Source organism: Macrotis lagotis, chromosome 8 (assembly GCF_037893015.1).
Source record: "Macrotis lagotis isolate mMagLag1 chromosome 8, bilby.v1.9.chrom.fasta, whole genome shotgun sequence".
Lineage (NCBI taxonomy): Eukaryota > Metazoa > Chordata > Mammalia > Peramelemorphia > Peramelidae > Macrotis > Macrotis lagotis.
In genome coordinates, this window is record NC_133665.1 from 154,169,128 (window position 1) to 154,188,818 (window position 19,691).

Sequence of the window (19,691 nt, forward strand, 5' to 3'; positions counted from 1 at the left end):
AAAAAGTATATTGAAACTACAAGGAAAAAGTGGGATTAAAACTTCCCTGGAAACCTGAATGTATTACAAGGAATGTCAAAAATATAAAAAGGAAATTCACTCTCTATGCATAATAAGTGATTTTCATATGGCAAATTAAGAGAAATTTAATGATGTTGAATTGCTTGTATTCCTGCATGGGAAGATGATACTGATAGTCATATGAACCTTCTTATTTATTAGAACAGTTAGAAGGAGCTAAAAAATAAGGCACAGGAGGAAGCTGAATATGAAGGTATAATCTATTAAAAATGGAATTAATAGGCAAGATAACAATGTACTATGAGAAAGGGAAAGGCAAGGTAGAAGGGGATAAGTTATTTTACAGAAAGAGGATAGGAAAAGCTTTTTCAATGGAGTGGGAAATGGAGAAGATGAGAGGGAGTGAGTGAAATTACTCTCATAAGAAATGATTCAGACAGGAAATAACACACACTTAATAAGGTATAGATATCTGTCTTAACATAGAGGAAAACAGAAGAGAAAATGAATGGGAGAAATCAGAGGGAAGGGAAATGTATGTGATAGAAAAAGAAAAGATTGTGGGAGAGGATAGATACAAACACATTTTTGAGGACAGATGAGGTAAAAGGAGAGAGAGAAAGAATAAATGGGGGGTAGGAGGGAGGGAAATACAGGAAGCAATGACATCTGGGGAAAATATTGAAGCAATTTCTCTGATGGACTTATGATAAAGAACATTATCCATCCTAAAGAAAGAACCGAAATTGTTGGAATACCAACTGAAACACACGTTTTTTTTTTTTTCTCACTTTACTTTTCTTGAGGTTTTTCTTTCTTTGTGGGAGGATTACATTTATTTTATGACATGTATATTGTAAGTATGTGTTTCAGAGCTGCAATTTTTAATATACATTGTGCAACTTGCTTTCTCAATGTGGGGAGTGGAGTGGGAAGAAGTGAGAGAATTTGAAACTCAAGGTTTTTGAACACAAATGTTGAAATTTGCTTTTGCATTTAGCTGGGGTAACAAAAATAAAAAAAATAAATTATTAGTAAATACTCAACAAAACCTTCTTGTTCCTAAATTATATATATATGTGTATGTGTGTGTGTGTGTGTGTGTGTAGCTGCCTAAAGCTGAAGACCTCATTAATATATACAAATTTTATGTTGCAGTTTTTTTTCATATATTGTCTCATCCTCATATTAGGCAAACATTATCCCTACTACAGATGAGGAAGCTCTAGTAATGCCAAATAACTTACTTAGTGTTTTTAATATCATCGATTATATCTGAGTCTAGATTCAAGTTCAATTGTCCCTAAATGCAAGGACAACATGTATCATCTGTGCTTCCTAGATAACTATTAATTTAATAAACAGTCATTCTAAGTACTTACTTTGTTGAAAAAATATAATACTTTGAATTATCTTAGCTATAAAAGATATGTGTTTGTAGATACATGAATGTCCATGACTCAGGTATGGAGATGAATTGAGAAGATTAGCATGGGGGTAGAATTAGCAATTATTTTCAGCATCCTTCCCAGGAGAATCAAAAACAAATTATTATAACATGCTGATCACACATTTTAGAAGAGGATTTAAGACCATTTAATACAAAAGTTCTTATTTTCAAATTGAGAAGAGAAAGGATCTAAACGATGAAGGGACTGAATCAAGGTCTAATGAGTTCTCAGTGACAGAGATAGAACAACAAATAAGGTTTCCAGAATTTTTCTTTTCTGAGCCTTTTCTGTATACTGTGCACACACTACCTTTGTATGTATTTTCATGGAGTGAAGTGAGAAAATATTTGATCAATCAAAGCAATATTCATTGCTAAATGTAATGGAGGTTTCACTTCTACAATGACATATTTTCTGGATCTTTAAAAAGGGTCTTTATTCAATTCCTATTTTTCAAGTCTTTAATTCTAAAAAGGACATTACTTACACACTCCTAAAATTAAAGGTAATTTAGTCCGATGTCTATTCTATGTGATTCAAAACATATGATTTAAAAACCTATAATATATTTAGTGATACAGAGGTTGCCAAAGGTCTGGCAAACTTGATAAAACTTGCACACACCTTTAATATTTTTAGTGGGAAAAATCATTCAAAAGATCAATTTACTTCCATTTTAGACTTATTTTATATCCTCCAATTTATTTCTTTTTTTTGCTATCTCTTATACTTTATTTTTCTTCCTTAAAGATTTTTCTCTCATCACATTCAACTTAGATCAATGTATACCATAAAAAATGATAATTTGAAAAAATGATATTTTGAGTATTATAGATTTAAAACAGGATGGGGGCCATAATTTAATCCAACTCCTTTAAGTTTAGGTAACAGAAATGTTAAGACACTTACCCAAAGTAACACAGGAAATAGAACTGCAATGCTTAATACAGTGCCTGTCATGAGGTAGCTGTTTTATGTTAAATGATTTATTCATTAAGTGTTGAACTGAAAGTCAGAAAGTTCTGAGGTCAAATCCAGCCTCAGATATTTAACTGGACTCTGGGCAAATCACTTCTCAGACTTTTTTCAGACTCAGTTTCTTCTTCTATAAAATGAATAATTTTATGAGGAACAAATGATATAATATTTGAAAAGTGCTGTGCAACCATTATAAATACTAACTTTCATCACCAGCATCATCATGATTATCTGAAAACCTCATCTAGGAAGTCATCTCCAATTCTTAACTTATCACTCCTTTGTCCATTCATTCATTCAGCAAACATTAAGTTTTGTGTAAGGTATATGCTGTGTGTGATGATAAAAATGTCTAAAATTCAGCAGTGTCCACCCTCATTATATAGTGGTAGTTGGGGAAGACAGGGAAAGATGCCTACAAATGAGGCGGATACACAGTAGAATATGACAAGGTAAAAGAGAGGTGGAAGTAAAGAGCTAGAGGATTAGCTGAGGAGAAAGAGATAACATCCAGCTGTTGTGACCACTGAAGGCTTCAAACCTCCTGACTAAGCAACCTCAATAGGAGTCCCCAAGTCCCTCTCTGAACCTCAGTCTGAAAATAAGGGGCATGGATAGAATGGTTCCCAGGTCCCTTACAGTTCTTTTTTCTTTTTTAATCTAGATGTATTTATTATATATAATTACAACAATTTTGTCTTAAGGGTAAACATAAACCCCCCTCCTCCACAAGAAGATGAGAAACCTCAAGAATAGTGAGAGAGAGAGAAAAAAAAATGTACTTCCCTCTGTGTTCAGATTCCAATGGCTCTGTCCCTGGGGTGAGTTGCTTTCTTTATCTTAAGTCCACCAGAGAAGTTGCTTCAATACCTTTCCCACAGTTGCTAATACTAGCTCTGTTTCCCTCCACTCCATTGCATCCCAACCCTCATCCACTCCTCTCTCTCTCTCTCTCTCTCTCTCTCTCTCTCTCTCTCTCTCTCTCTCTCTCTCTCTCTCTCCCTCTCTCTCTCTCTCTTTCTCTCTTCTTTCATACTGGCCCTGTCCACAAGTGTGTTGTATCTGAGTACCTGTCCCACAATCTTCCCTCTCTTCTATCATCTATTCCCCCTTTCCCTCCTCCCATTTCCCCTTATCCCATCCCTTTCTTCTCATTTTTCTTTAGGTTAGATTTCGATACTCTATAAAGTATGTATGTCATTTCCTCTCTGAGTCATTTCTGATGAGAATGCTCACTTATTCCCCTGTGCCTTCCCTGTTCCACTCCATTGAAAAAGCTTTTTCTTGCCTCTTTTGTGAAATTTCTTGGCTTCTTTTATATCTTCTTTTCCTTCCTCCCAGTGCTTTGCTTTATCATCCACTGACTCCATTTTTTATTATATTATACTATTATATTCCACTCCTTCCTGTGCCCTGTCTATATATGCTCCTTCTAACTGCTCTTATATATAAGAAAGTTCATATGAGTTATCAATATCTTCTTCCTATGCAGGAATATAAACAGTTCAATATCATTAAGTTCCTCATAGTTAGACCTTATCATCCACCTTCTCTATGGTTCACCAGAGTCCTGTACTTGGAGATCAAACTTTCTGTGCAACTCTGGTTGTTTCAACAGGAAAGTTTGACAGTCCCCTTTTTCACTGAAAGTCCATATTTTCCCCTGAAGGAGGATGTTCAGTTTTGCTGGGTAGGTTATTCTCAGTTGTAAACCAAGATCTTTTGTCTTCTGGAATATCATATTCCAATCCCTACAAGCCCTTAATGTAGATGCTGTCAGATCCTGTGTAATCCTGACTATGAAGACTTGGTCATTGAATTGTTTGTTTCTGGCAATTTTTAGAATTTTATCTTTAATTTGGGAGTTTTGGAATTTGGCTATAATATTCCTAGAGGTTTTTCTTTTGTGATGTCTTTCGGCAGGTGACCAGTGAATTCCCTCAATTTCTATTTTATCCTCTGCTTCTAGGATCTCATGGCAATTTTGCTGTATTATTTCTTGAAAAATGAAGTCTAGGCTCTTTTCCTGGTTGTGACTTTCAGGTAGCCCAATTATTTTTAAATTATTTCTTCTGGATCTGTTTTTGAGGTTGGCTGTCATTCCAATGAGATATTTCACACATTCTTCTACTTTTTGGCTTATTTGGAAGTTTTATTTCTTCCTAATTTCTTGCAAAGTCATCAGCTTCCTTTAGTTCCATTCTATATTTGAAGGAGTTATTTTCTTCAGACAGTTTGGTTATCTCCTTTTCCAGCTGGCCAATTCTGCTTTTTAAAGCATTCTTTTTCCTCATTTGCCTTTTGTTTTCCTTTTTCTATTTGGCCTAATCTGGTTTTTAACATATTAGTTTCTTCAATATTTTTTTGGGTATTTCTTTCACCAAATTGCTGATTTGGTTTTCATGATTTTTCTGCATTGCTCTCATTTCTTCTCCCAGTTTCTCCTCCACCTCCCTTAATTGGTTTTCAAAGTCTTTTTTGAGCTCATCAATAGTCTGAGCCTATTTTCTATTTCTCTTGTAGGTTTTGGTTATGGAAGTTTCAATTTTGTCATCATCTTAGTATGTGTTTTGATCTTCAGTGGGACGAAAGTAATTTTATATGGTCAGATTCTTTTTTTTTCTGTTATTTATTCATTTCCTCACTCTAAGACTAATTTACAGCACTTCCAAGGCTTTGGGCTTTTTTTTAGGGTTAGACACCCCACTGAGACCTTTATTCCTCCAAGGTCTTATGCTCTCTTGCCTGTGCTTTGATATGTAGATGACCCCTCTGCCCTGGAGCTGTAAGGAAGAAAGAGCTAGGTAAGGAGCAAGTCTGCTTGGCTATTGTAGTATGGAAGCCCAAACTGCAACCTGGACTGAGTGTGGGCAAACAGCAGAGTCCTGCCCCAGAGCAGAGAAATTTCTGCAGTCTCCCTTGACCCCCCTTACCATCTGTGAGCTGTGCTCTGGAGGTGCAGGCTGCTTTCTCCTGATTCTTGCTGCAGGTTCTATGGCAGGTGCTCCTCACTCCATACTCATTCTGCTGTAGCGGAATTATCTCATTGCTCCTTCCAGATGTTCCCAGGCTGCGCTGAGATGGAGCTTTTTCCAACTCCCAGTCCTGGTGAAACATACCTTTCCCATGGAACTTCTAAGTTATCTTAGATTGGTAAAATGTATCACCCAGTCTTTCTGTGGGTTTTACCCCTCTAAATTTTGGCTAGAGTCATAATTTTTTTGGCTTTTGTAGTTTTTGGTGCAAGGAATTCTGGGGAAATGCTGCCTTCACACTGCCATCTTGGTTCCACCCCCTCAATACTCCAATTTATTTCTTTTTTAATAAAAATGAAACTGAGAAATAGAAATTTTTAAAATCCTAGTTATCCCACTAATGTACTGTTGCTGGAGTTGTGACCTGATCCAGCCATTCTGGAGAATAATCAAGAGTATAAGCAAAGAGAAATAAAACTGTTCATACCCTTTGATCAAGCATTATCAATATTAGGTATACATCCCCAATAAATCATAACAAAAATCTCATATGTCAAAAATTATAGTAGTTTCTTTTTGTAGTGATAAAGAACTGGAAATTGAGGGGATGCCCATCAATTGGAAAATGGTTGAACAAGTTATGGTACATGAATATTTTGGATTACTATTATTCTACAAGAAAACATAAGGAGTCAGACTTGAGAAAAACATGCAAAGATTAGCATGAACTCATGTTGAGTGAACTGAGCAGAACCAAGAGAACACAGTACACATTTATAGTAACACTGTGAGATGATTAACTATGACAGATGCAGCTACTCTCAGCTATACAGAGATCAATGACAATCCCAAGAAAACTGCTATGGATATTGCAATTCTCATCCAGAGGAAAAACCCATGGAGTCTGAATGCAAAGCAAAGCAAACTATATTTGCTTAAAAAAAAACTTATTTTATGTTTTTCCTTTCTTTCTCATTTTTTTCTTTCTCCTTTGTTGTAATTCCTCTTTCAAAACATGGCTTCTATAGAAATATGTTAGACAGCATTGAACATGTGCAATTTTTGCCAGATTATTCACCTTGATGGAAGGGAGGAGAGAGAAGTGAGGTGAAAGAAAACTGTGGAATTCATATATTTGAAACTGAATGAATTTTGAAAAATTATCTTTGTATGTAATTGGAAAAATAAAATAAAATGTCAACTAAAATGTTCAAAACATAAAAAATAAAGACAACAAAATCATGGTCATACCTTATTTATAACTAGAATCTATTAGAACAAGCTTAGTGATTATGGGACATGTCCTTTTGACTAGTGGAGGCAAGGGTATTACTGGGATGTTAAGAAGAGTTTGCTATGTTAAAGCAAAATACATCACATTATAAATCTCAATACATACACACACACACATACCCCAATTATATTTATATATTCACAGACATATGTATATGCACATATTGCATAGTTATCTACTTGTACTAGTTATGCATACATTTAAGTAGATATGTATTTAGATATGTATTTTAACATAGACATACATGTGTGCATATTCCTATATATGTATATATATTATTGTGTATATGTGTATATATATTAAATACATGTATATATATATTTATATATATATATATATATATATATATATATATATATATAAACATACATTATTTCCCCATTCTTAGGCTACTATAAGAATTTATATAGTCAGTGTGAAAGACAATATTCTACACATTTTAAAAACGTTTTGATCATAGAAGGAAATGCAATGATATTGAGGGAAAACCATAATTCCATTTATTCCATGGAGAAAATGATTCATCTCACTTCAATACATTAGGAGACCTCAGTGTTGTAGTTGGAGTCATGGACAGACAAGTAGTCTTGTGAAACTACTTTTGCCTTCTAGAGACACAAGGGCTTTTTGTTATATAAATATTTAGTTCCAAGGGCGTTATTTTCAAAAATTCCCACCACTTGACTTGGGGGATGACAACTACTTCAGAAGTAAGTAAATTTTTTATTAGACTATAACCTACACTAAAGCTAAATGGTGTGGTTTGTTTGGACTAATTTTTGCTCTGTTGCTTCTTTAATCTTCAGTCCATCTGCTGGAAAGAGAAAAAAGTTGCATCCTTTTCAAAACAAAGGTTGAATCTTCCTGACACCAGGCATGTCCAAGAAAACTGCAGAATTGAGTCTAAACACCATATGGTTTGTCTACAGTCATAACATATCTTGATTTGTTTATGTCCAGTTTTCACGGGTGTGCTTGATGCTCTATAAATTGCATGATTACAAAAGTAGATTGTTTCAACATTTTTTTTCCCAAATTTTGAATCCAAAATTAAATAAACATAAATATTGTTATCATCAACCAAAAGAAAAGCAATGTCCATTCTCTAAAAGAAGCATTAGCTCCTTGAAGAAATATTCACTCTCTTAAGAAGAAATAATCAAGATATTGCAAGATTTGATATTTTGTACTGGGTTGACCTTAATGTGCCATGACTTTAGATATATCTTTTCACTTCTCTGGATTTTAATTTCCCAATCAGAAGAAAACTGTGTGCAATTATATTTAAGAACTTTTTCAGCTCTATAATAATTGATTTTAATACAGCATTATTTTAGGTTAATACAGCATTATTACACTTTTGTAGGCTTACTATATAATATGGTTGCTCTATAATCAAATGAACATAGATTTTGAAATATTTTGTTCATAATTTTAATAATAAATGTGATTTATATAACACTATCTTCATTCTCTCCTCTTAATCATATGTTATAAAGTGATTTTTCTAAACAAAATTTTGATGAACACTAAGTTTTCATATTTCTATCTTAACAGTCACCAAAGGATACACTTCATTTTTTGTTTGTTTCTGGACAGAAAATGTTTTTTCCTCCTTTAAAAATAATGTGGTTGAACTTAAATTTACCTCCCAGGTAATGATGAGTTCAGATCGACTTCCTCCACCTCCACTGATGTTTGTTGGAGCCACTACAGGAACTGAACCACAAAGAGAAATGCAGAATGGTCATTGTTCCAATACATAGTATACTGAAAGATTTTTGCTTTGATATTTCAACCTTCAAAGTTTTGAATAGGGACATTTGAAAATAATTTTGTATTTTTAATAAGCATACATTATGTTTATGTGTTTCCAAATTTCTTAGATAGAGGACACTGTTGCGCTTGATATAGGAGCACCCAGGTTCCAGGATTAATTAAAAAAACCAAGTAACACCATGTATTTGACATTAGTATTCATCATCTACTAATTGGCAAAATGATGTTCCATTCAGATGGTAAGTTTGACACTGCTGATTCCCAGACTAATTACACAGTTGTGCTGTAAACATGTTACTGAGGCACTATATTAATTATTTTTTCAATAAACAAATGATTTTTCTTTTATTTTGTCATCAAAAAATTTCAATTTTTTAAAACAGTTTCCCATTGAATAATAAAAAACACTATGATAGAGTGAAGATTTCATGAAAAACTGACTTCTCAGTGACAGCTTTTCAATTCAAGATTAAGAATAATTTCATTTTGTTGACTCATAATTTTTACTTGCTAGAGAATGTATACACTGAAAATACCAGAAAGACTTGGATGAATTGAAATGAACATTACAAAAAAGAATGAATTAATTGATGGCTATCAGAAAGATTGCTCATTTATATTGTAATCTCTCCAATGTACAAACTGTCATTTTTCCAGTTGTACTATGAGAATATTTTCTAACTTGTTTTATTAGTAGTATTTTTAAAAATTATATCTAAAGAGGGCAGCTAAGAGGTGCAGTGGATAGAGTACCTGCTCTGGATTTAGAAGGACCTGAGTTCAAAGCAGGCCTCAGACAAAATTACCCATGTGACCTTGGCAAGTCACTTAACCCCATTGCCTTGAAAAAAAATAAATAAAATTACATCTAAAGATAGCTTTTTAATGTTCAATTTTTGTTAAATTTTGAATTACATTTTTTCCTCCCTCCCTTCCTTTTCTTTCCTCTCCCCAAGACAGCAAGCAATTTAATAAAGGTTATATATGAAAGAATAGTACATTTCTTTGAGTAATTTCACTGTCAGTTAGTAGGCTAACTATAGAAATGACATTTTTCATATTTCCTATCGTGCTAAGGTTGTAATAAGGATTTAAAAATAATTTTATATTTCCAAATCTTTTTTCATCTAAATAAATATCCACTAAATACCCTCCTTAATTTTAGTCAGATACTTAATTGTTTGGCTTATATATAAACAAATGAGTCTTTTTTTTTTTTAAAGCGAGTGTCATAGATGTATGATTTCATTCATTCTGAAAACTCTCAGAGTGGAAATTCCTTTAATTGATACATTGGAATATATTCTGTAAATTAAGACTTTTACTAAAATACCTGACACTAAGAGAGCATCTAGTTTGGCTTTGGTCACAGAGTCAGTAGTTGTTTTTGTTGGTCTGTCATTTCAGTTCTGGCTGATTCTTCATGACCCATTTTGGGATTTTCTTGGCAAAAATAGTAGAGTGTTTGGCAATTTCCTTCTCCATTGTATTAAAACAAATAGGTTAGCCCAGGGTCAAACAGCTAGCAAATGTCTGAGGACATATTTGAACTGTGGTCTTCCTAATTTCAGCTAAATTCTCTATCCACTGAGCAAACTAGCCTCCTGTTAGACCGGATCCTAAGCTTGAATCTAAGTCACAATTATTCTGAATCCCACTCTACATGCATTAAATTACACTGGCGCTCATTTATGTATCTCATTATCTATCTGTTCTCTCTCTCTCTCTCTCTCTCTCTCTCTCTCTCTCTCTCTGTCTGTCTGTCTTTCTGTATATAAGTATTTACTGGTAAATGATTACAAATGAATAAATAGTAGATGACCCGAAAAACAATGAAATGTAGGAGGAACAGAATTAGGCAGCAGCACATTGCCAGTGATGATTTATATCCAAAATATGTTCAAAAGGTTATCTATGAGAAAGATAATTGAAGAATTTGGCGGACAGTTATGTAACCATTAGATAACAACAAATAGGGAGTATTAGTACTCCACTGATAAGCCTGTGTTGTGGAGATCCAAACAAACAGAAAATGTGCTAACATGTTCCATAGACAGTCTATCAAAGTTAAGGGAGGATAGAGACAAGAGTCTGACCCTTTAAGCAAGGTTGATGCTTATCATCTCTTTCATTGGATAAGTAGTGATAGATAGATAGATAGATGGATAGATAGATAGGTGGATAGATAGATAGATAGGGCTGAGATAAGATCTTGCAATCACTAAGATGTTTGAGCTAAAAGAAAATCATTTCTTTGGCTCAGATGAAGGACAGGATAATAGAAAATTCAATGAATGATTACCCTTAACAATATAATTACCAGATTACTACCTATTGTTGCTAATTTTTTATTTGTTTAACTTCTTTGTCTCGCTTTATTTGTAAGGATCACAGACATTATTAAAAGGGCAAAAGGGATTTTGTCAAAGATAGGGAAATGACAAGAAGTCAAGAACTGACTTTATGTTCTAGTTGCATTATTAATGGACAGCATAAACTTGAGAAATTTGTTTCACTTCTCTGGGACTCCATTTCCCAAATGTAGAAAATTAAAGGTTAGGGATGGGTCACCAACAATGTTTTTTTTTTTCTAGTTGCAGTTGGATAAGAGATTTCATACATGATCCCAATACAGGTCATGGTTATATGCCTCCCTCCCAACAGTATGGGGAGGCTTTATTGAGAATAGTACAAAACTTATTAAAATGTTGCATGAAATACAGTAAAACATAGATAGTATTATCTTCTAAATTAAAGTCAACATGTGACCTGCAGAAATCCTTACATCAGGTTTATTGCACCTGTTTCTATTTGATTTTGGTGCCGCCATCCAGGATGATTTTATAACATGACTGGGGACAACATGTTTTGCTCCTTCTTCTACACAATGGGTTTCTAAAGAGTAAACATAGGGTTTAAGACGTACTTCCAAAAACAAGTCCTTCTTTGCTTGACTAATTAAATGAAAAAGAAACTTGTTCAATAATATGCTACAACAAAACAGAATAAAAGACACCTTGAACTCAAGAGTTCAAGAATGAATTAAGCAGGAGTAAAGGAAGACAGGGAAGAAAGATGGGAATGACTTTTCTCTCAGGTTCCACTCTGATGCCACTGGGCTATGAACCAGTTGATGCTCAATTAGTGTTTCTGTTAAATGGATTCAGGAGGTAGCTCATTTGCATAAGAGAAATGTACTACTGTTCAGTGAAGCCTCAAGTAGGTCATAGTTGAGAGAGATGGAAATGTATGGCTCACTACACTAACAGAGGCTCAATTAATTCTTGGCAACATCATTTTAATGAAACAAGCAGCAACTCATTTACATTTATACATCTACTGATTCTAGGTTTGATCTTGGCTAGAAAATAAGAGGTGAAAGAATAGAAACATAAGAAATCCTGGACTTTATCCAGCTCGTTTGAATAATCCTTTTGTAGACTTGTCCTTCAATTTCACTAATCTAGGGGAAACAACTAAGTATAAAATGCAGGGCAGTATCTATTCATTGAAAGTTTAAATAATGTTCCTAGTATCAATTAACCAGTATACATGAGAAGACAGACTTAATCTCAGGTCTCAGGCTATGTATCTATTTAGTATGCCACTTTACATGCAAAAATAATCAGCATATTAAATTTTAAAGTCTGGGGCAACATCCACTGCCTTTTTCAAATAAAAAAAAAGCAACACTATACTGAGAGGCCTTGCCTTATAATAATACCTGAATGTAAATACAAAAAGGTAATTTTTATGTTCATTCTTCTGTTGTTTCATGATGGATATAATGACCATTGCTTCCATTATTATTATACATTATTTGCTTTCACATATACTAAGCACTAACAAAAAAAAACCCTTCTTCTTTTCTTTCATACTATATCCCTACTCCCGTGTCCTCTTGATCCTGATGTTCCACATCTTTCTTTCTGCCTTTCCCCATTTTTTAAAGGTCACTTACTACAAGTGAATTTTCTTTATTTTGATCAAGTAAATGGGGACTTCACCCATTTTATTTTGTGCCTATATTGTATGCATTTGATGTAAATAAATGAATGAATTTATTAATTACATACTCTGTGTAAAGTACTATGATGGGCAGTAGGATCATAAATAGGAAAAATAAGAGAGCTGTTATTACAAGAATCTCATATACTAACGGTGAGACAACACATATGGAGGGTTTCTTTTTTTTTAGATTTTTGCAAGGCAGATGGGGTTAAGTGGCTTGCCCAAGGCCACAGCTAGGTAATTATTAAGTGTCTGAGACCGGATTTGAACCCAGGTACTCCTGACTCCAAGGCTGGTGCTTTATCCACTATGCCACCTAGCTGCCCCCATATGGAGGTTTTCAAGTGAAAGTCACATGGTAAGGTGCCATAAGTTTTCGCTTGCTTTTTTGTCTATTTTATTTTGTTTTGTTCAGGATGTAATAGGAAAGCATGTGATAATGTTTTACCTATAGTATTGACTCCACATATAAAATTATTTCCATCATTTGATAATTTGTTGGAAGTTTTACTATTCTATAGACTCATACACTCATGGTCCCAGACCATATCTCTACTGATCATGTTAATAAGAGAAGTTTGACTTTCCCAGAACATGCTGCCTCTTGTCTTTCCCTCGGAGTGCTTTACTATTTAAACAAGGCTGACTAGTCTCCCCATTGAATAGCTGTTGGTTGACAATTGTAGGGGGTATATAGTTTCTCTTCTATAAAAGTTGCTTCTACAATTGGCAAATGGTATTTACATCCCATAAACTAGATGTTTCCTCATGGCATGGAATAAATATGTATATACAATATGCACATAAAAAATAAATATATATACATATTTGTACATATACTATATATGTAATAGATAAAGATAAAGATAGATTGATAGATTTGTCATTTTATCATAGGATAATGTGAAGTGCTTATTAAGTACTTAATACAATGATTAAATGAATCTACTTTTAATAAAAACATTCCCAAATTGCAAGAACTCCTTAGTGCTCACCTGCTGCTTTTGTTCTTAACAATTTGGATGGTTGACTTGGTTCCCCAATTCCAATGCGATTGCCAGCAACAACACGGAATTCATATTCCACCCATGGATTCAAACCCACTACAGTTGCAGTGTTCATATTCCCGCTGAGAATTTCTGGAACTGAAAATGTTCAGGGGAATAAGTCAGAAGTATTAACAGTAGCCAAATTAAATCAACTTCTAATGATAAAATATAAAATAAATATTTCTTACTTGTGGAAACAGTCAGCCAGCCTACAGAAAAAGGTGTCCGGGTCTGGATAGTATAGATTTGAATAGGACTATTATTATCAACACCTGGTCCCCAGCAGAGCTGAGTAGTGGTACTTGAAATGTTTTCTATTCTCACATTATTTGGTGGACCTGGGGGACCTGTGAAAAAGATGTTTTATGATGAATATGCCAGAAATTATCAAAATCATTTTTGGATAGGAGTAGCATACATATATATATATATGTATATATATATATATATATATATATATACATATATATATATGTATATACATATATATATGTCATCATATACATGCATTTCATTTTGTATATTTTTCCTCAATAATGTAGTCAAAGAAAAGAAAACTTGTAGATTTTATATAAGTATAGAGAGTACATTAATTTTCTTAAAATCTTTGTTAATTTTTTCAATCTATTTAGAGAGTCTTTTTAAACAATTAATGAATTTCAGAATCAGATTGCAGATACGTGCCATGTAGTTTAATTCTTATTCCTTCAATATACATAGTAAATGATCAGTCATTGGTTGAAGACTTTTAATGAGAGGAAACTTTTCATCCCTTGAGAAAGCCACTTGTAATAGCTCTACTTTAAGCAACTTTTTCTTCTCCTTACACTAAGCCAACCTGTTTCATCAATTTCCATTCATTGTTCCTAATTTTGATCATTTGGGGGTAATTGGAACAAGTCTAACCTAATTTGTCCCATAAATTTACAAATTATTTTTAGAAATATATTTGAAGATTATGTTCTGTGTGCTTTCCAGTATCCTCTTATACTTGATATCTACTTCTAGTGCTTTCAACTAAACTTCCTAAAACATGAATTCAAGTTTCTTTCTTATTCCTGGTTGTCCTCCTCTGGATCTATTACAACTTATCAAGGTCCTTAACAAACTGTGGTGTTCCATTTGAAAACCAATGTTATATATTTCTTTTGTTGAAGACAGAGTACAATAGAACTATTACCTCCCTATTCCTGGCATCTATACCTCTCAGTCTACTCAAAATTATTTTAGTTTACTTAGTCGCCAAAGCACATTATCGAATCATATTAAATTGGTTACCCACTGAAACCCCAGTTCTTTATACAAAATCTATATGTAACTAAGTTTTCTGGGGTTATGTGCTTTTGAAGTTAATTGTCCTGACCCCAAAGCAAAATTTTATACATAACTTTACTGTATTTCATTTCATACCTTTTTTCCTCAATGGTCTAGTCTGTCAAGAATGTTTAGTTATATGACCAATTTATTGACTATTTATAAGGACTTCATCAGTCAATAAATTTTTTTTAGATCTGACATGTGACTGTATCCAGTGAAATTACAACTCAAGAAAGAACATATTTATCTTGACCTTTTACTGCAAAAGTAAACTCACAGAGTGAATTTTGCCAAAGATGTGGATGGGTATAAAATCATCACTCTAAAATTGTTATTGGTATATTCAGAATAGCACATAATTCACACTGACCAATATTCTCCTTCTAAGAAAATACTCTACTGATTTTCATGGGGGGAAAATAGGTAATTCAAATCTGATCAATCAATGGTCACCATTTTTTTCTTCCTCATTTCCTAGGGTTAGAAAATAATAAGATTTTACTGAATTTCTACTAAAACTTGAACTCTTGATAATTATTAATATTGTCCAATTTCTGAAAAATATATTCAAGCTATATGACTACATATTTCCTCACTCTTACCTTACCTCTAACAATGATATCTGCCACTGCAGATAGACTGTCTAGAGTTGTTTGTACCATACATACATATTTTCCAGAGTGATTCAACTGAATCTCTCGTATCATCAAATCTCCAACAGATTCCTGGAGATAAAAGGAACAAGTGTGTGAAAACATAATCACATACAGCCTGTCTCCCCATTTGAAATATTCCTAGATTTTTCCAACTATTAAAAGAAAGACAATTATGAAATTAAAAGATTAACATCACAATTCATTTGTTATACTTGATCATTTCTTTTTCATTTTAGGTATGAATATTACACATATAACATAAACATCTCTTTGAAAGACATAAAACTGCCAAGAACACAATAGATATGGTTTTATAAAACCACAGTGAATATATATTCACATGAAAATGTGAAAAAATAATGAGAAAGTTCATTTCTGGAATCCAAAGTCTTACTTCATTTTATTATATAATAAAATAACTTACTCCTCCAACTCTTTTGAAATGAGCCACTCCTCTTTGGAAGTCAATAATATGCCCATTAAAAGACCATGTGAAGATAACCTCAACAGAAGGATCATGGAACACCTGACAAGGTAGGACTATACTCTCACCAACAGTAACATCCATTTGAGGTGGTGGAACAGTAATTACAGTCCTCTCTGTTGAGAAAAATAAATTATCTTTATTATTAAGAAAAGCATAATATGGAAGTAGATTTATTTAGATAATTGAATAAATAGTGTACAAGTTTTGAAAAAGATAAATTTGGTCTTATCTTCCATTACATTGAAGAATTTCTTTTTCTTTTTTCTCCCCTAAAAGTATTTCTGAATCAATTACCATATAAAATTTATTATTCTAGTGGAATTAAGGAAACCAAGAAAATTTAATAAATTGTACATATTTGCATATCAGGATACATCATGTACAAAAGTCACTTATTTATCATATAAAACCCATCTAGAATTTTCTCTCTCAGATACTGAAATCAATACAATTTAATTAGAAATTGAAAAAAGTTATAAATTATTAGCTCTGCACTTGGTTTACCTGTAGGAATTTGTTTTTATAATTAATTTTACAAAACATGTAAATTGAGAAGTCTGAGAAAATATCACATTTTAGACTAGACAGAGGAAATTGGTAAAAATCTTCAATTTTGTTTGCTCATTTCTGTCATGTCTAACACTTTGTATTCCCATTTGGAATTTTCTTGGCAAAGAGGCTATTCTCTAGTTCATTTTATAGATGAGGAGACTAAAATAAGTGGTGATTAAATGACTTGTCCAGGATCTCAAGTATCTGATGCCAGATTTCAATTCATGCAGAGGCAGCTTCCTTTATGTAGATCTTATTCTCTATCTCTAAGCCACCTAGTTGTTCTTGGCAAAAGTTTATCATAATGCAAAATTTACTAAGATATCAAGTAAGCAAACATTTATTAAGTGGTAATGTTATTTGGATACAATAACAAAAATGAAACAATCCCTTTGTTTCCATTCTGTTTGGGAAAACAACATGGGCATATATACAAATGTGTACAATGTAAATAGATGGTACTCCAAAGGCTAGCAGCACATTGGTAGCCATCAGGAAATACCTCTAATAGCAGGTGGTACATGAAATGAATTTTGAAGGAAGTTGTGACATCTGAGTCGGGAGGGTATGTTTTCCAGGTTCTTACCTGGCACAACTTCTTCTAAGACATAATGATAAAGAAAAAATCCACATAGGATGTAAAGAAAATTCATTTGTACCTTTATTTATTTTATCTTAATCTTCAAGTGCATTTTTATTTTTTATTATTTTGTTATTGTTTTATTGTTCCTTGATTCATCAGAAAACATCAGCTTCCCTGAGCTCTGTTCTACATTTAAATGAGTTGTTCTTTTCAGAGACTTTTCTTATCTCCTCTTCCATATTGTCAACTTGCTTTTTTAAGACATTGTTCTCATTGACCTTTTGGACTGCTTTTTTACATTTGACCTAAACTGGGTTTTACCATGTTTTCTTTAGCATTTTTTATATCTCTTTTACCAAGTTGCTGACTTGGTTTTCATGTTTTTTTTTCCTGTGTCCCTCTCATTTCTCTTCTCAATTTTCCTCTACCTTCCTTTATTGATTTTGAAAATCTTTTCTGAGCTCTTCTATAACCTAAGAAATACTCCTATTTTTCTTGGAGTCTTTGGATGCAGAAGCTTGTATTTTGTCATCTTCTGAGAATGTGTTTGATCCTCCATGGGACCAAAGTAATTATCTATGGTTAGGTTCTTTTATTTTCTGTTTACTCATTTCCCCAGTCTATGTTTTGGTTTTGAGGTGCTTCTAAAAGCTTTTTTAGTGTTATTGAGACATCCATCAGTTCCTTCAATGCTTTATGAGAGGCTATGATGGTTCTCCTGCCTGTGTTCTAGTATGTGGATGACCACAGTCACTCTCCTTGTCCCAGGATATGGTGGGGGGGGGGGTCCTTGCTCCTCTATGGTTATGGGGGGCCCCAGAGTGTGACCAGGGTTTGACTATGATCAAACTATAACAGAACAGAGTCCTGTCCCAGAGATAATGGAGAGACCTTTACTCTCTCCCCCACCACCTTACCTTACATGGGCTGAGCTCTCTAAGAGTAGCTGCCCAGCAGCTCCCTACAAGACAGCTCTTCAGCAGAAAGTTCCCCCCACACTGCTTCCCTCAGATGACTCCCCACAAGGAAGACTCCCCAGATGGTTGACTCCCTGCTGGGTGGTTGACAGATCTGCATCCATTGCCCGGGGTGGGGCTTTGATAGCCTAGATTCCAGGCTCACTTTGGCTGATCTTTCAAGATGAGCTTGGTGATCCTTGATTGGGACTTCTGGATGCTACTACCACTGCCACAAGTTCAGCTCTCATGGACCCAGGCACCCACAAGCTGTTCCTGGAAGGCTGGAGCTCCTTTATTCCAACACTGTGCGATCCTGGTTGCTCTGCAGACTACACTGCTGCCTCCTCCGACTGGGTGGAACAGAGCCTTCCCTCTGATCTTCCAAGTGGCCATCAGTTGGAGAACTGCCTCATTGGGTCCTTCTATGGGTTCAGCCTCTCTAGAATTTAGTTAGAGTCATAATTTCAAGGTCTTTGGAGTTTCTGAAAGTGAGCTTCTGGGTAATCCTGCGTTCATGCCGCCAACTTGACTCCACCTCATGTACAGTATTTTAGAGTGGATGAGGGGATAGTTATGCTAGAGAAAAGCTAAAATGTTCAGTAAAAGAAAATTTGTGAAGGGCTCTAAATTCCAGGAAAAAAATCTTTGGATTTAATCCTACAAACACTAAGGAGAAATGGAAATTTATTGATTAGGGAAGTGACATAGTCAAATCGATGTTCTGAAATTATTTCTTTAGTAATAGTATAAGAGATGAAGTTTGCTCTTCCTCTATTGTTCATAGATCAACTAAAATCAAAATCTCCAGGATATATAAAGATTAGATAATTTTCAACCTTTATTTGGGTTAACATGTATCTTTCTTTGATACTTTTCTAGGACAAACATAATGGTGTTGATTTAAATGTGACCAACTCAAACATGAAGATAATCTTTGCCACTGAGGTATTTTTTTCCATTTTCTTCTTAATTGTAACAATCAAAAGTATTCCAAAGTTTGCTTAGGGAAAAAGTGATATTTTTCACCTTTGGGGGGGATAAGGATGGCAAAATACAGGAAAACAAAATACACTTCACAATTTTACTAAAGTAATTGGTGTCAAAAGTTTAATGAGGGACCATGACTTTTCATTCTTTGTCTTTAATAAGAATTTCCATATAAGGCATCAATATGGAAAATGGAAATGAGTTATACATTATGCAGAAATAAAAATAAGTAGAAAGGAGTTTAAGTTGTAATTTAAGAGCTTGCTAAATATAATGGGATATTTTAGTTAGAGTTTCTAAATATGAGATTGAGTTATTGAAGAATCAAATGTGAGCTTTGTTTAAATCTGTTTCATTCCCCTGTAGATTCCTCTGTCTTTTTCTCATCTTCTATTTCTGCCTTAGTCATAGTCTAACTCTAAAAGTAAATACTTCTTGCATTGAGATCACTTGTCGTTCTATTGGGAGATAAATTCTTCCCTATTCTTGGGAAACATGATAATAGGATCATATTCAGAATACATGTTTGAGGTCATTTAGTTCTACATTCTCATTTTACAAAAGAGGAAGCAGAGATATAACAAGGTTTTGT

The 19,691-nt window shown here is 33.7% G+C and overlaps 1 protein-coding gene across 1 annotated transcript in view; it reads right to left on the reverse strand.

The window, feature by feature from the left end:
• The window catches only part of LOC141496560 (contactin-6-like), a 289,341-nt gene that overhangs the window by 48,889 nt on the left and 220,761 nt on the right, over window positions 1–19,691 (reverse strand). The gene's annotated exons all lie outside the window — the stretch shown is intronic.